The following is a 13,259-nucleotide window of genomic DNA, read 5'->3' as shown; positions in this document are numbered from 1 at the left end:
TAGAGCGCTCTGTGCCTTCGGCGCCTGGCAAAGCACTGCGTGCCCTCGCCGCCTCCTAGAGCGCTGCGTGCCTTCGGCGCCTGGCAAAGCGCTGAGTGCCTTGGGCGCCTGGCAAAGCACTGCGTGCCCTCGCCGCCTCGCAAAGCGCTGCGTCCTTGGGCGCCTGGCAAAGCACTGTGTGCCCTCGCCGCCTCCTAGAGCGCTGCGTGCCTTCGGCGCCTGGCAAAGCGCTGCGTGCCTTGGGCGCCTGGCAAAGCACTGCGTGCCCTCGCCGCCTCGCAAAGCGCTGCGTCCTTGGGCGCCTGGCAAAGCACTGCGTGCCCTCGCCGCCTCCTAGAGCGCTGCGTGCCTTCGGCGCCTGGCAAAGCGCTGCGTGCCTTCGCCGCCTCGCCGCCTAGCAAGGCGCCCTAGCCCGTCCATCACGATCAGATCGCTGCGTGCCTTCGCTGCCTCGGTGCTTAGCAAAGCGCCACGTGCCTTCGGCGCCTACAAAAGCGCCGTGTGCCTCCGGCGCTACTACGGCGTTTGCTAAGCGGCGAGGCGGCGAAGGGACGCAGCGGTGTGTGAGGCGGCGAAGGCAAGCAGCGCTTTGCTGGGCGGCGAGGCGGCGAAGGGCCGAAGCGATTGGGGAGGCGGTGAAGGGAGACGGCGCTTTGTTGGGCGGCGAGGGCGGAAGGGACGCAGCGCTTTCTTAGGCGGCGAGGCACCGAAGGCACGCGCTGCTTTGCTAGGCGCCGAAGGAACACGGCGCTTTGCTAGGCGGCGACGGCACGCGCAGCTTTGCTAGGCGGCGAGGGCGAGAAGGCACGCGGCGCTTTCTCAGGCGGCGAGGCGCCGAAGGCACGCACTGCTTTGCCAGGCGCCGAAGGCACGCACTGCTTTGCTAGGCTGCGATGCGGCGAGGCGCCCAACGCAGGCACTTCTTTGCTAGGCGCCCAAGGAACACGGCGCTTTGCTTGACGGCGACGGCACGCGCAGCTTTGCTAGGCGCCCAAGGCAGACGACGCTTTGCTAGGCAGCGAGGCGGCGAACGCACAAAGCCATTTGCTCGGCGGTCATTCGCTGCCTCGCACAAGAGCTAACCACTGTGCATGTTGGCTGTCTCACAAACAAGCAGCCTGCTGCGTCTCTTCGCTGCCTCGCCAGCTAGCAAAGTGCTGCCTCGCTTCGCCTCCAGGCGAAAAAGCCATCCGCCATGCCACTGCGCCACCTGGTGCACAAGCCAAGTGCTGCATCTCTTCGCTGCCTCGCACAATGAGCAACCACTGTGCATGGTGGCTGTCTCACAAACAAGGAGACTGCTGAATCTCTTCGCTGCCTCGCCAACAAGCAGAGCGCTGCGTGTATTCGCTGACTGGCAGAAAGCAAAGCACGGCGCCTGTTCGCTGCCTGGCCAACAAGAAAAGCGCTCCATCTCTTCGCTGCCTCGCAAACGAAGGAAGCGCTGCGTGCCTTCGGCGCCTAGCAAAGCAGCGCGTGCCTTCGCCGCCTCGCCGCCTAAGAAAGCGCCGTGTGCCTTCGGCGCCTCCCCAATCGCTTCGTGCCTTCGCCGCCTAGCAAAGCGCCTAGCAAAGCGTCCTCAGCCTTCGCTGCCTAGCAAAGCTCCACGTCCGCTCGCCGCCTAGCAAAGCACTGTGTGCCCTCGCCGACTCCTAGAGCGCTGCGTGCCTTCGGCGCCTGGCAAAGCGCTGCGTGCCTTCGCCGCCTCGCCGCCTAGCAAGGCGCCCTAGCCCGTCCATCACGATCAGATCGCTGCGTGCCTTCGCTGCCTCGGTGCTTAGCAAAGCGCCACGTGCCTTCGGCACCTACAAAAGCGCCGTGTGCCTCCGGCGCTACTACGGCGTTTGCTAAGCGGCGAGGCGGCGAAGGGACGCAGCGGTGTGTGAGGCGGCGAAGGCAAGCAGCGCTTTGCTGGGCGGCGAGGCGGCGAAGGGCCGAAGCGATTGGGGAGGCGGTGAAGGGAGACGGCGCTTTGTTGGGCGGCGAGGGTGGATGGGACGCAGCGCTTTCTTAGGCGGCGAGGCACCGAAGGCACGCGCTGCTTTGCTAGGCGCCGAAGGAACACGGCGCTTTGCTAGGCGGCGAGGGCGAGAAGGCACGCGGCGCTTTCTCAGGCGGCGAGGCGCCGAAGGCACGCACTGCTTTGCCAGGCGCCGAAGGCACGCACTGCTTTGCTAGGCTGCGATGCGGCGATGCGCCCAACGCAGGCACTTCTTTGCTAGGCGCCCAAGGAACACGGCGCTTTGCTTGACGGCGACGGCACGCGCAGCTTTGCTAGGCGCCCAAGGCAGACGACGCTTTGCTAGGCAGCGAGGCGGCCAACGCACAAAGCCATTTGCTCGGCGGTCATTCGCTGCCTCGCACAAGAGCTAACCACTGTGCATGTTGGCTGTCTCACAAACAAGCAGCCTGCTGCGTCTCTTCGCTGCCTCGCCAACAAGCAGAGCGCTGCGTGTATTCGCTGAGTGGCAGAAAGCAAAGCACGGCGCCTGTTCGCTGCCTGGCCAACAAGCAAAGCGCTCCATCTCTTCGCTGCCTCGCAAACGAAGGAAGCGCTGCGTGCCTTCGGCGCCTAGCAAAGCAGCGCGTGCCTTCGCCGCCTCGCCGCCTAAGAAAGCGCCGTGTGCCTTCGGCGCCTCCCCAATCGCTTCGTGCCTTCGCCGCCTAGCAAAGCGCCTAGCAAAGCGTCCTCAGCCTTCGCTGCCTAGCAAAGCTCCACGTCCGCTCGCCGCCTAGCAAAGCACTGTGTGCCCTCGCCGCCTCCTAGAGCGCTCTGTGCCTTCGGCGCCTGGCAAAGCACTGCGTGCCCTCGCCGCCTCCTAGAGCGCTGCGTGCCTTCGGCGCCTGGCAAAGCGCTGAGTGCCTTGGGCGCCTGGCAAAGCACTGCGTGCCCTCGCCGCCTCGCAAAGCGCTGCGTCCTTGGGCGCCTGGCAAAGCACTGCGTGCCCTCGCCGCCTCCTAGAGCGCTGCGTGCCTTCGGCGCCTGGCAAAGCGCTGCGTGCCTTGGGCGCCTGGCAAAGCACTGCGTGCCCTCGCCGCCTCGCAAAGCGCTGCGTCCTTGGGCGCCTGGCAAAGCACTGCGTGCCCTCGCCGCCTCCTAGAGCGCTGCGTGCCTTCGGCGCCTGGCAAAGCGCTGCGTGCCTTCGCCGCCTCGCCGCCTAGCAAGGCGCCCTAGCCCGTCCATCACGATCAGATCGCTGCGTGCCTTCGCTGCCTCGGTGCTTAGCAAAGCGCCACGTGCCTTCGGCGCCTACAAAAGCGCCGTGTGCCTCCGGCGCTACTACGGCGTTTGCTAAGCGGCGAGGCGGCGAAGGGACGCAGCGGTGTGTGAGGCGGCGAAGGCAAGCAGCGCTTTGCTGGGCGGCGAGGCGGCGAAGGGCCGAAGCGATTGGGGAGGCGGTGAAGGGAGACGGCGCTTTGTTGGGCGGCGAGGGCGGAAGGGACGCAGCGCTTTCTTAGGCGGCGAGGCACCGAAGGCACGCGCTGCTTTGCTAGGCGCCGAAGGAACACGGCGCTTTGCTAGGCGGCGACGGCACGCGGAGCTTTGCTAGGCGGCGAGGGCGAGAAGGCACGCGGCGCTTTCTCAGGCGGCGAGGCGCCGAAGGCACGCACTGCTTTGCCAGGCGCCGAAGGCACGCACTGCTTTGCTAGGCTGCGATGCGGCGAGGCGCCCAACGCAGGCACTTCTTTGCTAGGCGCCCAAGGAACACGGCGCTTTGCTTGACGGCGACGGCACGCGCAGCTTTGCTAGGCGCCCAAGGCACTCACTGCTTTGCTAGGCAGCGAGGCGGCCAACGCACAAAGCCATTTGCTCGGCGGTCATTCGCTGCCTCGCACAAGAGCTAACCACTGTGCATGTTGGCTGTCTCACAAACAAGCAGCCTGCTGCGTCTCTTCGCTGCCTCGCCAACAAGCAGAGCGCTGCGTGTATTCGCTGAGTGGCAGAAAGCAAAGCACGGCGCCTGTTCGCTGCCTGGCCAACAAGCAAAGCGCTCCATCTCTTCGCTGCCTCGCAAACGAAGGAAGCGCTGCGTGCCTTCGGCGCCTAGCAAAGCAGCGCGTGCCTTCGCCGCCTCGCCGCCTAAGAAAGCGCCGTGTGCCTTCGGCGCCTCCCCAATCGCTTCGTGCCTTCGCCGCCTAGCAAAGCGCCTAGCAAAGCGTCCTCAGCCTTCGCTGCCTAGCAAAGCTCCACGTCCGCTCGCCGCCTAGCAAAGCACTGTGTGCCCTCGCCGCCTCCTAGAGCGCTGCGTGCCTTCGGCGCCTGCCAAAGCACTGCGTGCCCTCGCCGCCTCCTAGAGCGCTGCGTGCCTTCGGCGCCTGGCAAAGCGCTGCGTGCCTTCGGCGCCTGGCAAAGCACTGCGTGCCCTCGCCGCCTCTCACAGCGCTGCGTCCCTGGGCGCCTGGCAAAGCGCTGCGTGCCCTCGCCGCCTCCTAGAGCGCTGCGTGCCTTCGGCGCCTGGCAAAGCGCTGAGTGCCTTGGGCGCCTGGCAAAGCACTGCGTGCCCTCGCCGCCTCGCAAAGCGCTGCGTCCTTGGGCGCCTGGCAAAGCACTGCGTGCCCTCGCCGCCTCCTAGAGCGCTGCGTGCCTTCGGCGCCTGGCAAAGCGCTGCGTGCCTTGGGCGCCTGGCAAAGCACTGCGTGCCCTCGCCGCCTCGCAAAGCGCTGCGTCCTTGGGCGCCTGGCAAAGCACTGCGTGCCCTCGCCGCCTCCTAGAGCGCTGCGTGCCTTCGGCGCCTGGCAAAGCGCTGCGTGCCTTCGCCGCCTCGCCGCCTAGCAAGGCGCCCTAGCCCGTCCATCACGATCAGATCGCTGCGTGCCTTCGCTGCCTCGGTGCTTAGCAAAGCGCCACGTGCCTTCGGCGCCTACAAAAGCGCCGTGTGCCTCCGGCGCTACTACGGCGTTTGCTAAGCGGCGAGGCGGCGAAGGGACGCAGCGGTGTGTGAGGCGGCGAAGGCAAGCAGCGCTTTGCTGGGCGGCGAGGCGGCGAAGGGCCGAAGCGATTGGGGAGGCGGTGAAGGGAGACGGCGCTTTGTTGGGCGGCGAGGGCGGAAGGGACGCAGCGCTTTCTTAGGCGGCGAGGCACCGAAGGCACGCGCTGCTTTGCTAGGCGCCGAAGGAACACGGCGCTTTGCTAGGCGGCGACGGCACGCGCAGCTTTGCTAGGCGGCGAGGGCGAGAAGGCACGCGGCGCTTTCTCAGGCGGCGAGGCGCCGAAGGCACGCACTGCTTTGCCAGGCGCCGAAGGCACGCACTGCTTTGCTAGGCTGCGATGCGGCGAGGCGCCCAACGCAGGCACTTCTTTGCTAGGCGCCCAAGGAACACGGCGCTTTGCTTGACGGCGACGGCACGCGCAGCTTTGCTAGGCGCCCAAGGCAGACGACGCTTTGCTAGGCAGCGAGGCGGCGAACGCACAAAGCCATTTGCTCGGCGGTCATTCGCTGCCTCGCACAAGAGCTAACCACTGTGCATGTTGGCTGTCTCACAAACAAGCAGCCTGCTGCGTCTCTTCGCTGCCTCGCCAGCTAGCAAAGTGCTGCCTCGCTTCGCCTCCAGGCGAAAAAGCCATCCGCCATGCCACTGCGCCACCTGGTGCACAAGCCAAGTGCTGCATCTCTTCGCTGCCTCGCACAATGAGCAACCACTGTGCATGGTGGCTGTCTCACAAACAAGGAGACTGCTGAATCTCTTCGCTGCCTCGCCAACAAGCAGAGCGCTGCGTGTATTCGCTGACTGGCAGAAAGCAAAGCACGGCGCCTGTTCGCTGCCTGGCCAACAAGAAAAGCGCTCCATCTCTTCGCTGCCTCGCAAACGAAGGAAGCGCTGCGTGCCTTCGGCGCCTAGCAAAGCAGCGCGTGCCTTCGCCGCCTCGCCGCCTAAGAAAGCGCCGTGTGCCTTCGGCGCCTCCCCAATCGCTTCGTGCCTTCGCCGCCTAGCAAAGCGCCTAGCAAAGCGTCCTCAGCCTTCGCTGCCTAGCAAAGCTCCACGTCCGCTCGCCGCCTAGCAAAGCACTGTGTGCCCTCGCCGACTCCTAGAGCGCTGCGTGCCTTCGGCGCCTGGCAAAGCGCTGCGTGCCTTCGCCGCCTCGCCGCCTAGCAAGGCGCCCTAGCCCGTCCATCACGATCAGATCGCTGCGTGCCTTCGCTGCCTCGGTGCTTAGCAAAGCGCCACGTGCCTTCGGCACCTACAAAAGCGCCGTGTGCCTCCGGCGCTACTACGGCGTTTGCTAAGCGGCGAGGCGGCGAAGGGACGCAGCGGTGTGTGAGGCGGCGAAGGCAAGCAGCGCTTTGCTGGGCGGCGAGGCGGCGAAGGGCCGAAGCGATTGGGGAGGCGGTGAAGGGAGACGGCGCTTTGTTGGGCGGCGAGGGTGGATGGGACGCAGCGCTTTCTTAGGCGGCGAGGCACCGAAGGCACGCGCTGCTTTGCTAGGCGCCGAAGGAACACGGCGCTTTGCTAGGCGGCGAGGGCGAGAAGGCACGCGGCGCTTTCTCAGGCGGCGAGGCGCCGAAGGCACGCACTGCTTTGCCAGGCGCCGAAGGCACGCACTGCTTTGCTAGGCTGCGATGCGGCGATGCGCCCAACGCAGGCACTTCTTTGCTAGGCGCCCAAGGAACACGGCGCTTTGCTTGACGGCGACGGCACGCGCAGCTTTGCTAGGCGCCCAAGGCAGACGACGCTTTGCTAGGCAGCGAGGCGGCCAACGCACAAAGCCATTTGCTCGGCGGTCATTCGCTGCCTCGCACAAGAGCTAACCACTGTGCATGTTGGCTGTCTCACAAACAAGCAGCCTGCTGCGTCTCTTCGCTGCCTCGCCAACAAGCAGAGCGCTGCGTGTATTCGCTGAGTGGCAGAAAGCAAAGCACGGCGCCTGTTCGCTGCCTGGCCAACAAGCAAAGCGCTCCATCTCTTCGCTGCCTCGCAAACGAAGGAAGCGCTGCGTGCCTTCGGCGCCTAGCAAAGCAGCGCGTGCCTTCGCCGCCTCGCCGCCTAAGAAAGCGCCGTGTGCCTTCGGCGCCTCCCCAATCGCTTCGTGCCTTCGCCGCCTAGCAAAGCGCCTAGCAAAGCGTCCTCAGCCTTCGCTGCCTAGCAAAGCTCCACGTCCGCTCGCCGCCTAGCAAAGCACTGTGTGCCCTCGCCGCCTCCTAGAGCGCTCTGTGCCTTCGGCGCCTGGCAAAGCACTGCGTGCCCTCGCCGCCTCCTAGAGCGCTGCGTGCCTTCGGCGCCTGGCAAAGCGCTGAGTGCCTTGGGCGCCTGGCAAAGCACTGCGTGCCCTCGCCGCCTCGCAAAGCGCTGCGTCCTTGGGCGCCTGGCAAAGCACTGCGTGCCCTCGCCGCCTCCTAGAGCGCTGCGTGCCTTCGGCGCCTGGCAAAGCGCTGCGTGCCTTGGGCGCCTGGCAAAGCACTGCGTGCCCTCGCCGCCTCGCAAAGCGCTGCGTCCTTGGGCGCCTGGCAAAGCACTGCGTGCCCTCGCCGCCTCCTAGAGCGCTGCGTGCCTTCGGCGCCTGGCAAAGCGCTGCGTGCCTTCGCCGCCTCGCCGCCTAGCAAGGCGCCCTAGCCCGTCCATCACGATCAGATCGCTGCGTGCCTTCGCTGCCTCGGTGCTTAGCAAAGCGCCACGTGCCTTCGGCGCCTACAAAAGCGCCGTGTGCCTCCGGCGCTACTACGGCGTTTGCTAAGCGGCGAGGCGGCGAAGGGACGCAGCGGTGTGTGAGGCGGCGAAGGCAAGCAGCGCTTTGCTGGGCGGCGAGGCGGCGAAGGGCCGAAGCGATTGGGGAGGCGGTGAAGGGAGACGGCGCTTTGTTGGGCGGCGAGGGCGGAAGGGACGCAGCGCTTTCTTAGGCGGCGAGGCACCGAAGGCACGCGCTGCTTTGCTAGGCGCCGAAGGAACACGGCGCTTTGCTAGGCGGCGACGGCACGCGGAGCTTTGCTAGGCGGCGAGGGCGAGAAGGCACGCGGCGCTTTCTCAGGCGGCGAGGCGCCGAAGGCACGCACTGCTTTGCCAGGCGCCGAAGGCACGCACTGCTTTGCTAGGCTGCGATGCGGCGAGGCGCCCAACGCAGGCACTTCTTTGCTAGGCGCCCAAGGAACACGGCGCTTTGCTTGACGGCGACGGCACGCGCAGCTTTGCTAGGCGCCCAAGGCACTCACTGCTTTGCTAGGCAGCGAGGCGGCCAACGCACAAAGCCATTTGCTCGGCGGTCATTCGCTGCCTCGCACAAGAGCTAACCACTGTGCATGTTGGCTGTCTCACAAACAAGCAGCCTGCTGCGTCTCTTCGCTGCCTCGCCAACAAGCAGAGCGCTGCGTGTATTCGCTGAGTGGCAGAAAGCAAAGCACGGCGCCTGTTCGCTGCCTGGCCAACAAGCAAAGCGCTCCATCTCTTCGCTGCCTCGCAAACGAAGGAAGCGCTGCGTGCCTTCGGCGCCTAGCAAAGCAGCGCGTGCCTTCGCCGCCTCGCCGCCTAAGAAAGCGCCGTGTGCCTTCGGCGCCTCCCCAATCGCTTCGTGCCTTCGCCGCCTAGCAAAGCGCCTAGCAAAGCGTCCTCAGCCTTCGCTGCCTAGCAAAGCTCCACGTCCGCTCGCCGCCTAGCAAAGCACTGTGTGCCCTCGCCGCCTCCTAGAGCGCTGCGTGCCTTCGGCGCCTGGCAAAGCACTGCGTGCCCTCGCCGCCTCCTAGAGCGCTGCGTGCCTTCGGCGCCTGGCAAAGCGCTGCGTGCCTTCGGCGCCTGGCAAAGCACTGCGTGCCCTCGCCGCCTCGCACAGCGCTGCGTCCTTGGGCGCCTGGCAAAGCGCTGCGTGCCTTCGCCGCCTCGCAAGGCGCCCTAGCCCGTCCACCACGATCAGATCGCTGCGTGCCTTCGCTGCCTCGGTGCTTAGCAAAGCGCCACGTGCCTTCGGCGCCTACAAAAGCGCCGTGTGCCTCCGGCGCTACTACGGCGTTTGCTAAGCGGCGAGGCGGCGAAGGGACGCAGCGGTGTGTGAGGCGGCGAAGGCAAGCAGCGCTTTGCTGGGCGGCGAGGCGGCGAAGGGCCGAAGCGATTGGGGAGGCGGTGAAGGGAGACGGCGCTTTGTTGGGCGGCGAGGGCGGAAGGGACGCAGCGCTTTCTTAGGCGGCGAGGCACCGAAGGCACGCGCTGCTTTGCTAGGCGCCGAAGGAACACGGCGCTTTGCTAGGCGGCGACGGCACGCGCAGCTTTGCTAGGCGGCGAGGGCGAGAAGGCACGCGGCGCTTTCTCAGGCGGCGAGGCGCCGAAGGCACGCACTGCTTTGCGAGGCGCCGAAGGCACGCACTGCTTTGCTAGGCTGCGATGCGGCGAGGCGCCCAACGCAGGCACTTCTTTGCTAGGCGCCCAAGGAACACGGCGCTTTGCTTGACGGCGACGGCACGCGCAGCTTTGCTAGGCGCCCAAGGCAGACGACGCTTTGCTAGGCAGCGAGGCGGCCAACGCACAAAGCCATTTGCTCGGCGGTCATTCGCTGCCTCGCACAAGAGCTAACCACTGTGCATGTTGGCTGTCTCACAAACAAGCAGCCTGCTGCGTCTCTTCGCTGCCTCGCCAGCTAGCAAAGTGCTGCCTCGCTTCGCCTGCAGGCGAAAAAGCCATCCGCGATGCCACTGCGCCACCTGGTGCACAAGCAAAGTGCTGCATCTCTTCGCTGCCTCGCACAATGAGCAACCACTGTGCATGGTGGCTGTCTCACAAACAAGGAGACTGCTGAATCTCTTCGCTGCCTCGCCAAAAAGCAGAGCGCTGCGTGTATTCGCTGAGTGGCAGAAAGCAAAGCACGGCGCCTGTTCACTGCCTGGCCAACAAGCAAAGCGCTCCATCTCTTCGCTGCCTCGCAAACGAAGGAAGCGCTGCGTGCCTTCGGCGCCTAGCAAAGCAGCGCGTGCCTTCGCCGCCTCGCCGCCTAAGAAAGCGCCGTGTGCCTTCGGCGCCTCCCCAATCGCTTCGTGCCTTCGCCGCCTAGCAAAGCGCCTAGCAAAGCGTCCTCAGCCTTGGCTGCCTAGCAAAGCTCTACGTCCGCTCGCCGCCTAGCAAAGCACTGTGTGCCCTCGCCGCCTCCTAGAGCGCTGCGTGCCTTCGGCGCCTGGCAAAGCGCTGAGTGCCTTCGGCGCCTGGCAAAGCACTGCGTGCCCTCGCCGCCTCGCACAGCGCTGCGTCCTTGGGCGCCTGGCAAAGCGCTGCGTGCCTTCGCCGCCTCGCCGCCTAAGAAAGCGCCGTGTGCCTTCGGCGCCTCCCCAATCGCTTCGTGCCTTCGCCGCCTAGCAAAGCGCCTAGCAAAGCGTCCTCAGCCTTCGCTGCCTAGCAAAGCTCCACGTCCGCTCGCCGCCTAGCAAAGCACTGTGTGCCCTCGCCGCCTGCTAGAGCGCTGCGTGCCTTCGGCGCCTGCCAAAGCACTGCGTGCCCTCGCCGCCTCCTAGAGCGCTGCGTGCCTTCGGCGCCTGGCAAAGCGCTGAGTGCCTTCGGCGCCTGGCAAAGCACTGCGTGCCCTCGCCGCCTCGCACAGCGCTGCGTCCTTGGGCGCCTGGCAAAGCGCTGCGTGCCTTCGCCGCCTCGCCGCCTAGCAAGGCGCCCTAGCCCGTCCATCACGATCAGATCGCTGCGTGCCTTCGCTGCCTCGGTGCTTAGCAAAGCGCCACATGCCTTTGGCGCCTACAAAAGCGCCGTGTGCCTCCGGCGCTACTACGGCGTTTGCTAAGCGGCGAGGCGGCGAAGGGACGCAGCGGTGTGTGAGGCGGCGAAGGCAAGCAGCGCTTTGCTGGGCGGCGAGGCGGCGAAGGGCCGAAGCGATTGGGGAGGCGGTGAAGGGACACGGCGCTTTGTTGGGCGGCGAGGGCGGAAGGGACGCAGCGCTTTCTTAGGCGGCGAGGCACCGAAGGCACGCGCTGCTTTGCTAGGCGCTGAAGGAACACGGCGCTTTGCTAGGCGGCGACGGCACGCGCAGCTTTGCTAGGCGGCGAGGGCGAGAAGGCACGCGGCGCTTTCTCAGGCGGCGAGGCGCCGAAGGCACGCACTGCTTTGCCAGGCGCCGAAGGCACGCACTGCTTTGCTAGGCTGCGATGCGGCGAGGCGCCCAACGCAGGCACTTCTTTGCTAGGCGCCCAAGGAACATGGCGCTTTGCTTGACGGCGACGGCACGCGCAGCTTTGCTAGGCGCCCAAGGCAGACGACGCTTTGCTAGGCAGCGAGGCGGCGAACGCACAAAGCCATTTGCTCGGCGGTCATTCGCTGCCTCGCACAAGAGCTAACCACTGTGCATGTTGGCTGTCTCACAAACAAGCAGCCTGCTGCGTCTCTTCGCTGCCTCGCCAGCTAGCAAAGTGCTGCCTCGCTTCGCCTGCAGGCGAAAAAGCCATCCGCGATGCCACTGCGCCACCTGGTGCACAAGCAAAGTGCTGCATCTCTTCGCTGCCTCGCAGAAGGAGCAACCACTGTGCATGGTGGCTGTCTCACAAACAAGGAGACTGCTGAATCTCTTCGCTGCCTCGCCAACAAGCAGAGCGCTGCGTGTATTGGCTGACTGGCAGAAAGCAAAGCACGGCGCCTGTTCGCTGCCTGGCCAACAAGCAAAGCGCTCCATCTCTTCGCTGCCTCGCAAACGAAGGAAGCGCTGCGTGCCTTCGGCGCCTAGCAAAGCAGCGCGTGCCTTCGCCGCCTCGCCGCCTAAGAAAGCGCCGTGTGCCTTCGGCGCCTCCCCAATCGCTTCGTGCCTTCGCCGCCTAGCAAAGCGCCTAGCAAAGCGTCCTCAGCCTTCGCTGCCTAGCAAAGCTCCACGTCCGCTCGCCGCCTAGCAAAGCACTGTGTGCCCTCGCCGCCTCCTAGAGCGCTGCGTGCCTTCGGCGCCTGCCAAAGCACTGCGTGCCCTCGCCGCCTCCTAGAGCGCTGCGTGCCTTCGGCGCCTGGCAAAGCGCTGCGTGCCTTCGCCGCCTCGCCGCCTAGCAAGGCGCCCTAGCCCGTCCATCACGATCAGATCGCTGCGTGCCTTCGCTGCCTCGGTGCTTAGCAAAGCGCCACGTGCCTTCGGCGCCTACAAAAGCGCCGTGTGCCTCCGGCGCTACTACGGCGTTTGCTAAGCGGCGAGGCGGCGAAGGGACGCAGCGGTGTGTGAGGCGGCGAAGGCAAGCAGCGCTTTGCTGGGCGGCGAGGCGGCGAAGGGCCGAAGCGATTGGGGAGGCGGTGAAGGGAGACGGCGCTTTGTTGGGCGGCGAGGGCGGAAGGGACGCAGCGCTTTCTTAGGCGGCGAGGCACCGAAGGCACGCGCTGCTTTGCTAGGCGCCGAAGGAACACGGCGCTTTGCTAGGCGGCGACGGCACGCGCAGCTTTGCTAGGCGGCGAGGGCGAGAAGGCACGCGGCGCTTTCTCAGGCGGCGAGGCGCCGAAGGCACGCACTGCTTTGCCAGGCGCCGAAGGCACGCACTGCTTTGCTAGGCTGCGATGCGGCGAGGCGCCCAACGCAGGCACTTCTTTGCTAGGCGCCCAAGGAACACGGCGCTTTGCTTGACGGCGACGGCACGCGCAGCTTTGCTAGGCGCCCAAGGCAGACGACGCTTTGCTAGGCAGCGAGGCGGCGAACGCACAAAGCCATTTGCTCGGCGGTCATTCGCTGCCTCGCACAAGAGCTAACCACTGTGCATGTTGGCTGTCTCACAAACAAGCAGCCTGCTGCGTCTCTTCGCTGCCTCGCCAGCTAGCAAAGTGCTGCCTCGCTTCGCCTGCAGGCGAAAAAGCCATCCGCGATGCCACTGCGCCACCTGGTGCACAAGCAAAGTGCTGCATCTCTTCGCTGCCTCGCACAATGAGCAACCACTGTGCATGGTGGCTGTCTCACAAACAAGGAGACTGCTGAATCTCTTCGCTGCCTCGCCAACAAGCAGACCGCTGCGTGTATTCGCTGACTGGCAGAAAGCAAAGCACGGCGCCTGTTCGCTGCCTGGCCAACAAGCAAAGCGCTCCATCTCTTCGCTGCCTCGCAAAGGAAGGAAGCGCTGCGTGCCTTCGGCGCCTAGCAAAGCAGCGCGTGCCTTCGCCGCCTCGCCGCCTAAGAAAGCGCCGTGTGCCTTCGGCGCCTCCCCAATCGCTTCGTGCCTTCGCCGCCTAGCAAAGCGCCTAGCAAAGCGTCCTCAGCCTTCGCTGCCTAGCAAAGCTCCACGTCCGCTCGCCGCCTAGCAAAGCACTGTGTGCCCTCGCCGCCTGCTAGAGTGCTGCGTGCCTTCGGCGCCTGCCAAAGCACTGCGTGCCCTCGCCGCCTCCTAGAGCGC

Source organism: Apteryx mantelli, chromosome 14 (genome assembly GCF_036417845.1).
Source record: "Apteryx mantelli isolate bAptMan1 chromosome 14, bAptMan1.hap1, whole genome shotgun sequence".
Classification (NCBI taxonomy): domain Eukaryota; kingdom Metazoa; phylum Chordata; class Aves; order Apterygiformes; family Apterygidae; genus Apteryx; species Apteryx mantelli.
The sequence above is the reverse complement of the archived record's forward strand: the minus strand, read 5'-3'. Positions refer to the sequence as shown.